Below are 14,188 nucleotides of genomic sequence, written 5' to 3' on the forward strand. Positions count from 1 at the left end.
ACTATAGTTTAGAAGGCTCTTTTTAGACCCTTTTGGAGGGAATGCCAACTTTCCATCTTATGTTCTACAGATGGCCATCTTGGTACAGGAACCGAATAGACTGTCATAACATAAGAGGCTTGTCCTGATTTCTACTGACTTTCCTCTGGGGTCAGGGAGTGTGATCCCACTGCATATGTGTCTCTTTGTTACACTGAAAGGCCCAGGCCTCCTCAGAAAATCTAAGGCCAAGGGGGTAAGAGAGATTAAAACTCAGAACCCAGCTTCCCATATCATTGGGATTACAGGATTGAGTCTCATGGCCTCAACTCATAGCTGCTTTTATATACATACTGTAGTCAGTTTCATTATATTCACTTCCTAGACAGATATATACAAATATATGTATATAATTATTCATCTATTTTTAATCAATGTTATATCTAGAAATGCACAAATATATATTCATATAATTATAATCAAATTATATCCCTACTATCCCCAATAATATTTTACATTAATGTTTTGTGAAAAAAATACTAGACTAAAAATTTAAATGCCTTTGTAGTTTGAAAAATCATATTCAATCTTATATATTATATAATATACTATATATAACATAAAGAATATAACACATATTAACATATAACTAATTTAATTGTGGTTTCTTTTCTTCCTGATTTTGTGTTTTTTCATCTATGTAAACTTTCTTTCTTCTATTGATGATGGCTTTTACTTTCCAGTATACATATTTTCTATATATTTTGTCAAATATTTTCATTTGTCAAATATTTTATATTACTGGAGTCAAATTTTTCTTCCATATTTACCCAAAGCACAATGAAGATGTATACAGATTTAAACTCACTGTTGGAAGAGCATCCCACAGACCACTATAAGTATTGTGGCATTTGTCACAATTGACAGAATAGATTTTTAGGACATCTGATCTGCTATGTCCTAGACCTTTTGTAGCCACCTTATCACCCCATGCAGTCATGACCTGCTTCCTTGCCACTCCCTGTACATTTAACAGTTCCCATTATATGCAGTAGGCTGTCTTGTACAGCCCCCTGTCAATCTCTGTTCCCCCCCCCAGAACATGTATGCACGATGTTTCAGATTGTAGGTTTAAAAAGAAACATATTTAGGATTCATGAATTTTAGAATATATCAAAAACATTGACATTTTAATAAAGTTAGAAAAATAAATAGAATGAACCTTTTACAACAATCAGGACAAAAAGAAAAATAAAGATTTTCCCAGGAAGAGGGAAAGGAATCTCTAAATCTAGATTGGCCTCTAAGTTGCCTTCAGCAGAAATTCTGCCTCGGAGTCCTCAAAGGGATCTACTTCCTCATTAAAGACAGGATTTTCTTCCTGAGTCCAGAGAGGGACAGATTCTAATTTCTCAATTGGAAATTGGATCCCCTGCAGGAGGACAGATTGGTCTGGGTATTCTTTGAGGAAAGATTCCTTTTCTTCAACTGAATCTAGATTTTGGACCTCACTTATTGGTTTCACTGAACATAGACTGTGGTCATTTTCCATTAGCACACATTTACCCTGCACACCAAGAAGTGTTCTTTTTGACTGGTTTGGAGCTGATCTAGCTGGATTGTGAACATCAATGGAAGACATTCTGGATCGTCTTCTTCCTTGGTGCAGGTACACCTGCATCACATGTGGGATGTCCATAGGACTCAAAACCTGCTTGGGCCTTTCTACAAATTAAAAAAAAAAACTCTATGTTCACATGCTTTCTGGAGATTAGTGATGGCTTCTGATCTCCATCAGTCCCCATAGACTACATCACTGAAGGTTATTTATCTGTAGTTCTGCAGGAGCTGCTCTATGTTGATGCAAACCTGAGAATGGAAATAGGTACAAGATTCTTAGAGTAGACTCTAGAAGTTAAGGTGTGACTAAACTTCCATGAGGATCTAATGGGGGAAGCTGTAGAACTTGAGTTTGGACTGAACACTGATGGGAAGGTAGGGTATTTCTGAATGTATACTTCCAAGTTCTTTCAAAAAGAGAACATATTACCGGCAAAGAATATCCATAAAAGGACATTTTGCCAAGCTGGAGAGTACTAAGGGCTGTTGGCCAATCAGGCCCATCTCTAGAGACCCAGGTTCCATTCCTACTCACAAGCTCTGAGGCATTGAAACAAGGACTTCTTCCTCTTTTTCTTGGTCTCATGGGTCATGTGTTCCTCCAGCTGGTCCAGAAGAATATGTAAGTGGAAGAGCAGGTCTGAAGAGGGCATGTTGAGCTTGACATACTGTGTAAGTTCTTTTAGGGTGCAATGGTTCTTGGGTTCATAGAAATCATCAGGGTAGAAGTCCATCCACATAAGGAGGATGGAATAAACGATGCTGTGGGCAGTTTGGTGACAAGGAAAATGAAATTCCACCCTCCTCATCCTGAGCCTTGTACTAGAGCTTCTTTCTGCAGGACTTGCAGGTTGGGAAGTGGGAAGAGACTTCTGCAAGCAGGATGGTCCTCAAAATATCACTTCTAGAAATTTCTTAAATATAATTCTCTAAAATTCTCCCTGTGATAGGAAGAGAAAGTTGTTTCCCCACTGAATCTGACTTGCTATACACAGCCCTCCCTGTCTTCCATGAGAGTCCCAAACCACAACCACATCCACAACTGTGTAATCTGCTATGCACTGAAGTGCCAAGACTCAACCCCCTGGTGAAAATCACAACTTGTGTGCAAAGAAGAAAGTTGGCTTTGATTCGGAAACCTCAAAGATACCCAGTTTTCAAGGACAGAACTTCTTTTTGTGCCAACATCCACTTACTTCTTCACTTGTTCATTTTCCAATTATGGTAGTAGGATCTGTACCAATGGAAGGAGAGAAGGAAGTTAACTCTATGCTTCTCCTTTTCTGAACTAACAGGACACACATGGGACTGGCTAAGACCCACATGGTAATGTAAACATGACAGACAAAAAGTGGAGAAATGTTTACACAATTTCATGCAAATTCTGTGAGGATGCTTATATGCATCTGTCCAAATAAATGCACAATGACTCATGCCTCTAATTCTACTAATCACAGTTTGAACGCAGTCTAGTTTGTAAAATTCCAAAGACACTAATCTTCAATTAACCAGCCAAAGGCCAGAACTGGACCTGGGGCTCAAATGGTAGAGTGTTACAAATGGGACAGCACTCAAGCCCCCAATTCAAGTTTCAGTTGCATCCTTTCTTCTGTCTATATTCCTTCAAAGGCCTCCAAGATAGTGATTTTCTAGGTGAGGGTGGACGTTGGATGCCACGGGCTCATTCCTTTAATGCTGGTCTCTCAGCAAGCAAATTGCTAAGGCTCCACTAGCTTCTGAGGCAAATGAAATGCTCTGGCAGCCCAGTCCTAAGGAATTAGCCAGAGAGTGTACTTCTTCGTCTCTAGCCAAGCTCCTTGATCAGACTCCAGTGAAACAGTCTCAGAAAGGTGCCAAGTATACCAATACTCTGCCAGGGGGTCTCATCAACCCTGAGTTTGAAAGAGGAACACTCACTTTTTTTTGTTGGTTGTGGGGCTTGAACTCTGGGCTTGGGTGATATCCTTTAGGTCTTCAGTTAAAGGCTATCACTCACCCACTTGAGCCACAGTGCCACTTCCGGTTTTCTAGTGGTTTATTGGACATAAGAGTCTCATGGACTTTCCTGTCACGGCTGGCTTTGAACTACGGTCCTCAGATCTCAGCCTCCTGAGTAGCTAGGATTACAGGCATGATCCACTGGCACCTGGCTTAGGAACATTCACTTTTTAAACAGAATATCCAGCAACTGCTCCATTGTCCCCCACTCTCTATAGTGGTAGAGGAAGTTTCCAACATAGAAGGGATCACCTTTCTGGTAGTCAGGGACCAGGTCCATTACCAGCATTTCCAGCAAGCCTGAGTCCAGGATCCATATGTTATAAGGCACATTCAGGGTTTGGGCTGATTCATTGTCACACTGAGGTGGTAAAAAGAATGGATCTTTGAAATGTGAAAGTGGGAGTACCCTTCAAATTGAGTAATTGTAATAGAGTGGATTGAAAAGTACACAGTAAATATTTTCTCAGTATACACATATAAAAGCACACAAGAAGAAGTTTCTAATGTGGGCTGGATGAGATTAGATAGGTTTCCTGTTATAGTTATACTTGCCTGAGTTGCCTTATGATTCCCTTGGTTTCTTCTTATAAAAAAGGCCTGAGACATTGGATTCGTGATTTGGCACTGATCCAAAGTCTGCAGCATTGAGTGAGGCACTCATACCTCTCATGCCTGAGAGCTGAGTCTCTTGAACTTTGAAAACAACACAAGAACATCTTTCTTGTTCCTGCACCACAGGCCAAGTGAGCTGGCTTGAGCTGAATGTCAGTTACAGTTGCTTGGCTCTCATAGTTCTATATTCTATTCCATTGTGAGGTAGGTAGTGTCATTTCTCAGAGCCCAATGATCTAAGCTGTTTGGTCACATAAGACCATCCCAAAGACAAACTGGAGACTGAAATCTCCCCTCTCACATCACTATATCCACATGTGGACATTGTCAATTCCCAACATCCTCAGCTAAGCCTAGATACAGGCATGGTCTCAGCCTCAAGGAGCCCTTCCTAGGTCAGATCCAAGCCTTATTTGTCACTATTTCTTTCATAATGCACAAATCATTTCGGGTCTCATGGCCCTCTCAGCCTGTCATGTGCTTCTTGCATCTATTTTTGACATCTACTTCCTAGGACATTGTAAGGTTTTTGTTTCCTAATCTGTTTGCTCTTGATGCCCCTGTGTGCTGTCATCTGGAAAAAAGGCAAGTACTTAGAGGTGGGAAAATCAAACAAGTATTGAAAAACAAACATTACACATATAGTCAGACATTTTTACAAGTGTTCATTCTTGTAAGATAAAAGACTATTTTTGATAATTTTGTCATATTTTATGACAGAGGGGAAGGGGAGAAGGGAAGAGGTGCTGCATTGTCTTCTCATAATTCAATGATTATTATTTAAAAATACTATAGTTGAAGGAATGTACTATTTAAAGATAAAAGCTGTGCTCCTGTTCTTTTTATAAGCTAGTCATTTATAAAGTATTCCTCACTAAAGTCTTGTCATCTGTGTCCCATGAACTATCCTCCTCCTTCAAAATAATCAAGGAAAACCTTCACAAATAAGTGGACTGTTGTCCAACCCCTGGATAAGAATTTAAGGTACAACATTGCCTGCAATTTTGTTTGTGTACATGTGTGTGAGAGTGTGTGTGTATGTGGGTGAATGTGTGTCTGTGCATATGTGTGTTTTAGGGCTTGTTCTCAGGGGCTATATGACAATCCCGAGTGTTTTTCCCTTGCGTGTAGTGCCCTACCAATTGTGCTACAGTTTCACTGCAAGTTTTCTGTACTGAACTGGAGAGGAGAGACTCATAAAATTCCCTGTTCAGGCTGTCTGAAGTAAATCTCAGGTCTCAACCTCCTGTTAGCTAGAGTGATAATTATGTGCTTCCAGATCCTAGTAAGAAAGCATTGTTATTGGAGGCAGTGGGGTTGCAAGTTTCAGTCCACCTTCACCACACTCTATATTATTAAACAGCAACAATAAAACCCTATATCAAAATACAATAATAAGAGGTAATTAGAATAAAATTTAGTGATATAGTCTGCTGGCATCACTTTCAGGCACCCTTGGTCTTAATGTTTAGCATCACAAAACCAAACAAAATGAGATAATTACAGTAGACTCAACGAATTTTAATTCCATCTTAAAATAATTTCAAAACATTATAAGAAACAAGAAAGCATTCATACTTATAAGGAGAATGTAAAAAAGATAAAAGATGGCAGATTATGAAATGGAAAATTCTACACTGCAAGAAAATTATTGTCATGGTGAATATATGATGGTATTGTCACAGTGAATATATGATAATGTACTTCAGAGCAGCAATGGATAAATATATATTTACTACACATAGTCTAACTTGTCTCAATCTCTATAAACTTTCAATCTTCTAGTACACATCATCATTGTATTCATGTTTATGGTATATTCTAAAATAACTAGCACAGTCAGGAGGTTACCAAAATACATTAGCTTCAATGTTTTAGGAGATTAACCTGCTAATTGTATTGACTTCTATATATTAAACATGTAGTGTGTTATCATTGTACTCTCTAAGTATGTACAAACACTACTTCAAAGTGAAATTGAATACAACAAGGTTTTGAAGGCATATGCCTGTAAAGCTAGCTATTTGGGACATCAGTTCAAGACCAGTGTAGTTTTTTCTGCAATGCTCCCCAACCACTGGCTCTGCGTGATGGAATACATCTATCATCCCAGGTTCATTGGGAGCTGAGAGCTGGAGGATTTCAATTTCATGCCATAGGCAAGAACTTCCACATGGCTCCATCTCAACCAAAGAAGGTTCAACACTGGCTAGTACCTATCACCCCCACCTAGGTGAAAATAAAAATAAGAGCAATGTAGTATAAGAAACAAACAATATCAAAACATGCCAATATAAACCATCATGAACAACACACACCTAGTGTTTGTTTCTCATACCTGTAATCCTAACTATAGCTAGGATTATATATGTGAGCCAGAGGCACCAAGCATTTCATCATTTTAAAAATGACTATTGAAGCCAGGTGCCAGTGGCTCATTCCTGTAATCCCAGCTACTCAGGATGCTGAGATCTGAGGATCACAGTTCTAAGTCAGCTCAGGAAGAAAAAAACCCATAAGACTCTTACCTCCAATTAACAACTCAGAAGTCAGAAGTGTCTCTGTGGCTCAATTGGTAGAGTGCTAACTATGTTGAGCACAGAGTCTCACAGACAGTGCCCAGGCACTGAGTTCAAGCCCCACATCTGACAAAAAATAGATAAATAAACATTTAAATGTCTGAATTTTTTGTGAATTAAAATGATGGTGTTCATACGCAATTCTACAGACAACTACATATTTCATTATATTTGTGGTTAGAAAAAGTAGCAGCACTTGAATAATGGATATTTTTTCATAAACTAGGGCATACTGATCTCTAATTAGAGGAAATTGCTGGACTCATAGGTAGTATTTTTTGGTTGGTTTTTGTTTTGTTTATAGAACAGGATGAGAAACCTTATTTCTGCCAATGACCATTTGGATATGTATAACATCATCCACAGGCCATGCAGAATTAACAGTAAAGACATGACACAGTCAACTGGCAATAAACTTATTTGTCTTTATGCCATGTTCCCAATGATTTGTTTAGCTTATATGTCCCTATGGCCTACAGTTTCCTATTCCTGCCTTCCTCAAAATACAGCATGTTCCACCGATTCAGATTTGAGCCAAGCAATATGTAGTATTAGTGCCAAGAGTTAAGGAAAGTTGTAACACAAACAGGGAAGGATGAAACCAACACTTTAGTAGCTGGACACTGGGGACTCAGGCCTAGAATACTAGCTACTCAGGAGGCTGATGATCTCAGTTCAAAACCAGATGGAGTGAGAAAATCTCTGAGACTCTTCTCTCCAATTAACAACCAAAAAGCCATAAAAGGAGCTGGGGCTCCAGAGGTAAAGTAGCCTTGATTACAAAAAACTCAGGGGCAACACCCAATCCTGAGTTCAAGCTGAAGGTCAGGAACAAAAACAAAAACAATCAACAACAACAAAAAAAAAAACAGAAACTGGGAAAAAGCTCAGGAAAGGATGGCATTGTCTACAAGACAAGTGTACACATTACATGAATTGTGAAATCACTGTACACACCTTAGTAACAATTACATTTTAAAAAGAATGTGAGAAATCCCAAAGCCATGGGGCCTTATGATGTGCATCTGCTTTCCAGAATTTCAGAGTCCCATCATCTAAGCTGGTAGCACACAGGTTGTACCTCAGGGTGATGAGAAAATAAGAAGCCAGAGATCCTTTCAGATTGTCCCACCAATTCTTCTATTACTGTAAGCAAAAAAAAAAAAAAAAAAAAAAAAAAAAAAAAAAAAAAAAAACAAAGCAAATAAATTAGACTTTAAGGTTAAACTAAGCTGCTATTAAAGATTCCAGGCAGAATTATACGGTGCCTGCTTCAAGGCAAGAGTGAGGCCAAGCCCACAGCCTCCAGAGAGGCATGACTACCACTTGTCCAACACTGCTGTCCTCCCCGCCCCCAGAGTTTACCTACAAGTCCCAAGTCCCTGCCTTTCTTCTTGTAATTCTTCAGCCACTGGTTGTCTCATTTCTCATTGTCTGTTTAGGTGGGATTTGAGACTCCTTCCTCTCCTCACCCAGCCACCAGACCCCAGGGGCCAAACTCTGCACCTCACAGACACTCCCCAGAACCCAGCTGCCTTTGCAGTTGCTGCTTCCTGAGCCACTGGGCTACTGCCTCCTTCCTCCCTTCACCAGCCTCTGCCAGGGCCTCCCATCCTCTCCCTACCACCACCACCCCCAATCCCAGCTTGGCCTCCCCCGTGGCCACCCCTCCTCTCCACAAATCTCCCAGCCCCAACCCCAGCAGGATCACTGCTCTGGGGATACAACTGTGGGCCAGGCCCAGCAGAATCAAAGGTGCCACAGTGTGCAGCTGGCTGAGAACTGGAGACAGCATAGGTCTCTGATCAGTGTCTTTCACTTCACTTACACAATTATTAATTGTATTGATTTGGTATTTAAGTTTAGATTTCATAACTTCTTATTAAGCCTTTGCAGAAGAGCTGGTAGAAATATAGTCCCCAAATTCGGATTGTCTCTAGTTTAATTCTTTTGAGATTCAGAGATGTTTAAGTAGTTATAACAATCATGAACTCTCATTTTCATAGCAGATGCTATTCAGAAAATAATTGCTTATGCATCTGTTATCAATTATTTACAAGACTTGAAACTTTTAAAGTTTCAGATATTACAGGAAGATCTTTGATTCATGTTGAATGGAGGTGAGTAGGTTGAGCTGTTGCATACATTCTTGTGTGTGTGTGTGTGTGTGTGTGTGTGTGTGTGAGTGAGTGTTTCTGTGTGTGTGTAGGGGGGTGTATGTGTATCATTGAAATCAAGGATAAGGATGTTGAGCCCTGGTCTGAACTTGTTTCCTTTTTCTGAGATATACATTATGGTGTTTCTTTGTTGGTGGTAGGCTCTGATTGCTTGCCTTTGCCTGATGCTCACATTCCAGCTGAATTTTTCAATTAAAGCTTCTTATTTAGTATTGAGCATATAGGTCTCTGATGTTGCTTTGTCTTTAGTCTGCCATCTAGGATCTTCTTTTCCTCTTTAAAAATTTACATTCAATATAAATTTTACCTCCTGACTGATTTTCCCTTTAATTTGCATTTTGAAAAAAGTATTATAAGAACTTTGATCTCTGTATTCATGAAGAAAAACCATTTTGAATTCTCTGTTTAATGTAACAACACCTGGACACATTTGTTAACACCAAGATCTTAAAATTTATTTTGTAGTTTTAGTTTAAAATGCCTCCTCCATGTTTACAGCATGAGGAGACAAACAATTTCTGGTAACAATGATAACAGTTTTATTCATTAAAAAATCAGATAATTCATAATTTTGAATATGTATAGTGGCAAATAAACACATTTGGTAAATAGATTTGCTTGATAGATCCGTGCACAAAAATACCACTCCTAAGGGCTGAAAAGGTGGATCAGTGGTAGACAGCTTATCTTGAATGCACGAGACCCTGGGTTTGATTCTGCAGCACCACCTAAGCAGAAAAGCTAGAAGAGGTACTGAGGCTCAAGTGGTAGAGCACTAGTCTTGAGCTGAAGGGCTGAAGGACAGCGACCAGGCCCAGAGTTCACCACCAAAAACAAATTAAATAAATAAATAAAACTCATATCAAGTACATTAATTTCAAACGTTGATTACCATTTTAGTTAGGGGCAGGGTGCCAAGATATAGCAGACTTCTGTTGCAAAGCTTTAAGAAGGATTTCAACACCTGACAAGTACTAAAGACAAGAAGGAAAAAAATTAGCTCTGCCAACAACATATAGAATCACCACTCAAAGAGAAACCAGTACTAAGATGAAATGCTTTTCATAAAATTTCTTAAGAGATTCTGGCTCTATATTAATTATCATATAAGTTAACCTTCAAAATCTCCATCGATGGGCCTTAAGGGCACCTACAAAAACTGGAGGAGAGAATCATCAACCCAGATTTTTAATTTTGTAAATTAGGTAATGAGTTCATTTCTGGTTTGACAATCTCATCCCTTCCTTTGCTCTCTGTCTCTGATTTTCCCTCCTGTCCCTGTCCACAGTGGTATAGTTCATTGTGAACATAATATCGACAGAGTACAACTGAAACCAACCCAGCTTGACATATCCATTACATGTTTATCTGCAGTTAATCAGAAGAAATTGAGAATTGTGTGTTTCAACTGGTAGAGCTAGAACACCACCAGACTTCAATTGGAAACCTAAAGGACAGCGTCAATATTGTGATTTTTAAGAACCAATGCTGTCCCATACATAATCTCAGACTCCACACACACACACACACACACACACACACACACACACACACACACACAGACACACACATCTTAAAATAGATGTTAGTACTGAAATCCAAATAGTTTTTTTTTATTTTTATAAGTTTTATTTTTAGCTTTAATGAGGTTTGACTTGATAGTTTCTACTAATGAGCCACAACTTAGAACTTTGTTATAATTTTACCCTGTCTGTATTCAGAGAAACATTCTCTGAATTTCTCCATTTCCAGTTTGGTCCAGTTTCTTCTTTTGAGACTCAGTCTCTTAGACTTTTCTGTCTTGCATTGTCTGTAAGTTCATTGATCCAGTAGATCTCAGCCATCCTAATACCTGGACAGAACCTGCCTTGGGAAAAGTGTTCTAAGCTCACCATGCAATGGAGGCTGTTAGTACTCACCCATTATCATTTTTTCTTCAGAAATGAGAAATTGGGGGCTGGGAAGGTGGCTCAGTGGTAGAGTGCTTGCCTTGCAGAAATGAGAGATTGTTAGGTCCAGGAATTCAGGGGAAGCACTCACTGTGTGCTATTTCATACTTTTTTGGGGAAGGGCACGGTCCGGTCCTGGGGCCTGAACTCTGGGCCTGGGCGCTGTCCCTCAGCTCTTCAACTCAAGGCTCGTACTCTACCACTTGAGCCACAGCGCCACTTCCGGCTTTTTTCTTTTTGCTTATGTGGTGCTGAGTAATTGAACCCAGGGCCTCATGCATGCAAGGCAAGCGCTCTACCACTGAGCCATCTTCCCAGCCTGATTTCATACTTTTTTTATTTAATGGCAGCTTCCACCTATTGTCTACTTTAAGCATTGTGTGAAGAGAAAGATTGCCCCTAAGAGACAGAAGTACTGTACTAACTGTTGCTCTCAAAACACAGGAGGAGGGAAAGAAGTTCTGAAGGAGCCATGTAGCCTAGAAACTGAGTTCTTAGAAACTCAAACTGCCTTTTATCTTACCTTCAACATAGAAAGTCAGAGATTGCAGTGGCTTGTAAGCTCCATTTATATTCCTGTGCAGGGGCTCCCTTCCCCTTTGCCCTTCTGACTGTTTACATCAGTGGCAGGTGTGAAGACGTAACAAGAACACCTAAAGTTTGGGCCTGGGATTAAAAACTCCATTTTGTGATTATAAACATTCCACCACTTCCTGAATTGAATCTGAGGGGCAGAAGAAAGTTAGGTTAGGAATTCGTATAATTACTTCTAAGTTTGCTATCTAAAATCATCCCTTCCTACCCCTCAGAATCCTATTTCCCAACTGTGTAGACACCCTTACACTCTGTTCTCCTGAAGCATTTGAGTGTGGGCCATCATCTGCTTCTTATGTGTACTGCTTTTCAAATGGAGAGTTTCTCCTAGGCTCAAAATGATTTCATTGATGAGGACACTGTGCAATAAGCTAAACTGGGTTTGTTCATGTGTTCATACCCGAGGGAGAACTAGTAAGGGCTAAGTAGTAGTCAGGGCTCACTTGCTGCCAGTGGTATTGCTCTGAGGAATTACTGTCAATGTTGCCCACAGTACCTAGTCCAAGGCCTCTCAGAAAGGCTACAGACCCAAACTTCTTGAGTCTCTGTGTGAGCTAATCATCATTGGCCAACTATGTTCCATGGTTTGTGAGACATTCACTTCTGTGAGCATATGCATATGAGGGCCCAAGAATAGACTTACCTAGAAGGAAGATCCTAGAATGCTAAACTTCTACTAGGACAATGGAAACCCATGGTTTGGCATGCTTAATGTTTTTGAAAGACCCCAGACTCCTGGGATACTTTCGTCAACGGGAGGGCGCCCCAGAAACTCAGACTCCAGGCCGGGAGATGCAATAAGCAAGAGGAGTTTATTTGACGTTTGCACAAACGGACTCTCTGTCCCGAGCAGACAGGGAGCCCCGAGAAGTGGTTACAAGCCCTTTTTTAAAGGCAAAAACCACAAGATTAACGCATAACACAAAGCATCCCATGATTGGTTCATTTAAAGGTCATCATATACGCCAACAATCACTTTGCCACGTGGGAAATTTTGTAAAATGACTGGCCCATGGTTGGTTTAAGGGGGGTTTACATGGTTACAGGCCTATGATTGGTTGACATTTGGCTTAGCTTGTGGTCTTGCCAGGTGGTCGTTATCTCAAGGTCCTGTCTGGGGAATTTCTAAATGGGAACTGAGGAACACGTACTGTCTGTTCTTTATCTACGACCACTGACCTTGTCCTGGGGCCGACATCTGGTCCCTGAAACTTGTTAACTCATTTTTGGGAAGGGAAGGGTCAGTGCCAGCATAAGCAAGTTTACATAAGCAGAATCAGCAGTTAGCAAATTAGCAAATTGTAAAATGGACTCAGCCCTAATTTTTCTAATTCTTCAGTTTTAACCTGTGCACTGAACTAACAGGAGAAAGTGGCACACTAAGAAACTTGCCAATTTTGCCAAATAAAGAACTATGGTGAAGGTCAGAGAAAGGACATTGATTTCATGGTAGTCATGACAAGACAACAACTTAGCATACCTTCAGAATACTAATCCATACTCACCTACTTTTTTTGTTTTTGTTTTTGTTTTTTTGTCGGTCGTGGGGCTTGAACTCTGGGCCTGGGCGCTCTCCCTCAGCTCTTCAGCTCAAGGAGAGCGCTCTACCACTTGAGCTACAGTGCCACTTCCGGTTTTCCGGTGATTTATTGGAGATAGGAGTCTCATGGTCTCTCCTGCCCAGGCTGGCTTTGAACCGCGATCCTCAGATCTCAGCCTCCTGAGTAGCTAGGATTACAGGCGTGGGCCACCAGTGCCCGGCTCTCACCTACTGTTTTATTTACCCATGTCATTAAGTCTGAGTTGTATGTAGGAGTCTTCAGGGCCTTCAGAACAGGAAGATCTAGGCGAGAGCCTAAGATTGGTCTGCCATTTTGGACATAACATAACTAGTCAGATGGAAGCCCTTAGTAGTGTCCTATAAATATGTGCATTCATCCTACTACATTTGATAAGTATCCCCTCACAAAATTATCTTTCGTTAGGTCACTTTCTGACATAGCAGCTGTCTGGTAGCTCCATTGTGACTTCACTTTATTCTGCTGAGCCAGAAATGGAGAAGGAAAGACTGACCACAACACAATTGCATCTTTCTCAATGAGCAGTGAATGGCATGGGAGTATTTAAGATGCTTCCCATGTTCTCAGTGAGCTAGTACCACCTTGGATTCCAACTCAAATCTTGATAAACAGATACAGAAGTTACATATAGCTTGTTGTGCCAGATTCACAGCTACAGAGGTAAATGAGAAAGTGGAAGGCCTTGGTGTGATATGAAGCAGAATTCAAAGGATGTGGGGATGAAGTGAGCTACCTGGAGGGAAAAGGAGAGGCAGCTGAAGCTGAAGCTGAAGAGCACCTAGAGAGAGAAGATAGAGCAAGTTTGAGGCCACCTGGACATCAAAGTAACCCATCTGAGGTACAAGAGTCTGGCTGTCCACAGCCACAGAGAGAAGTTGGAAGAGCCACAGCAAGTGCTCTTTCCCATTGCTAGGGAGCTCCCAGAATGCCAGAGTAAGAATTGGTAGCTTCCCAGAGCACTGCTGCTGAGCACATCTCAGATCCCTTGCTATCATAATTGACATTGGAGAGGAGCAGCAAGAGCTGTATGAGGTGATTGCAGCTCACTATGTGGAGCCTGTTCTGCAGGATTGTGGAGTGTGGTCTCTCAGGATGCT

The 14,188-nt window shown here is 40.5% G+C and overlaps 1 long non-coding RNA gene across 3 annotated transcripts in view; it reads right to left on the bottom strand.

Annotated features, from left to right (window-relative positions):
- Positions 1-545: 545 nt before the first annotated feature.
- The window catches only part of LOC138839135 (uncharacterized), a 61,746-nt gene continuing 48,103 nt past the window's right edge, over positions 546-14,188 (bottom strand). Inside the window, exons 2-6 of one of the 3 annotated variants that reach the window (XR_011375865.1) lie at positions 11,441-11,641; positions 9,861-9,942; positions 7,749-7,937; positions 2,135-2,833; positions 546-1,848 (exon numbers count right to left, since the gene is read on the bottom strand). This is a non-coding gene — a long non-coding RNA (uncharacterized lncRNA). Of the gene's footprint in view, positions 2,834-7,748; positions 7,938-9,860; positions 9,943-11,440; positions 11,642-14,188 lie in introns of all 3 variants that reach the window. The other 2 variants (XR_011375863.1, XR_011375864.1) reach the window with 2 other exon arrangements.

The sequence above is a fragment of the Dipodomys merriami genome, unplaced genomic scaffold (assembly GCF_024711535.1).
Source record: "Dipodomys merriami isolate MVZ:Mamm:240054 unplaced genomic scaffold, mDipMer1.0.p SCAF_294, whole genome shotgun sequence".
Lineage (NCBI taxonomy): Eukaryota > Metazoa > Chordata > Mammalia > Rodentia > Heteromyidae > Dipodomys > Dipodomys merriami.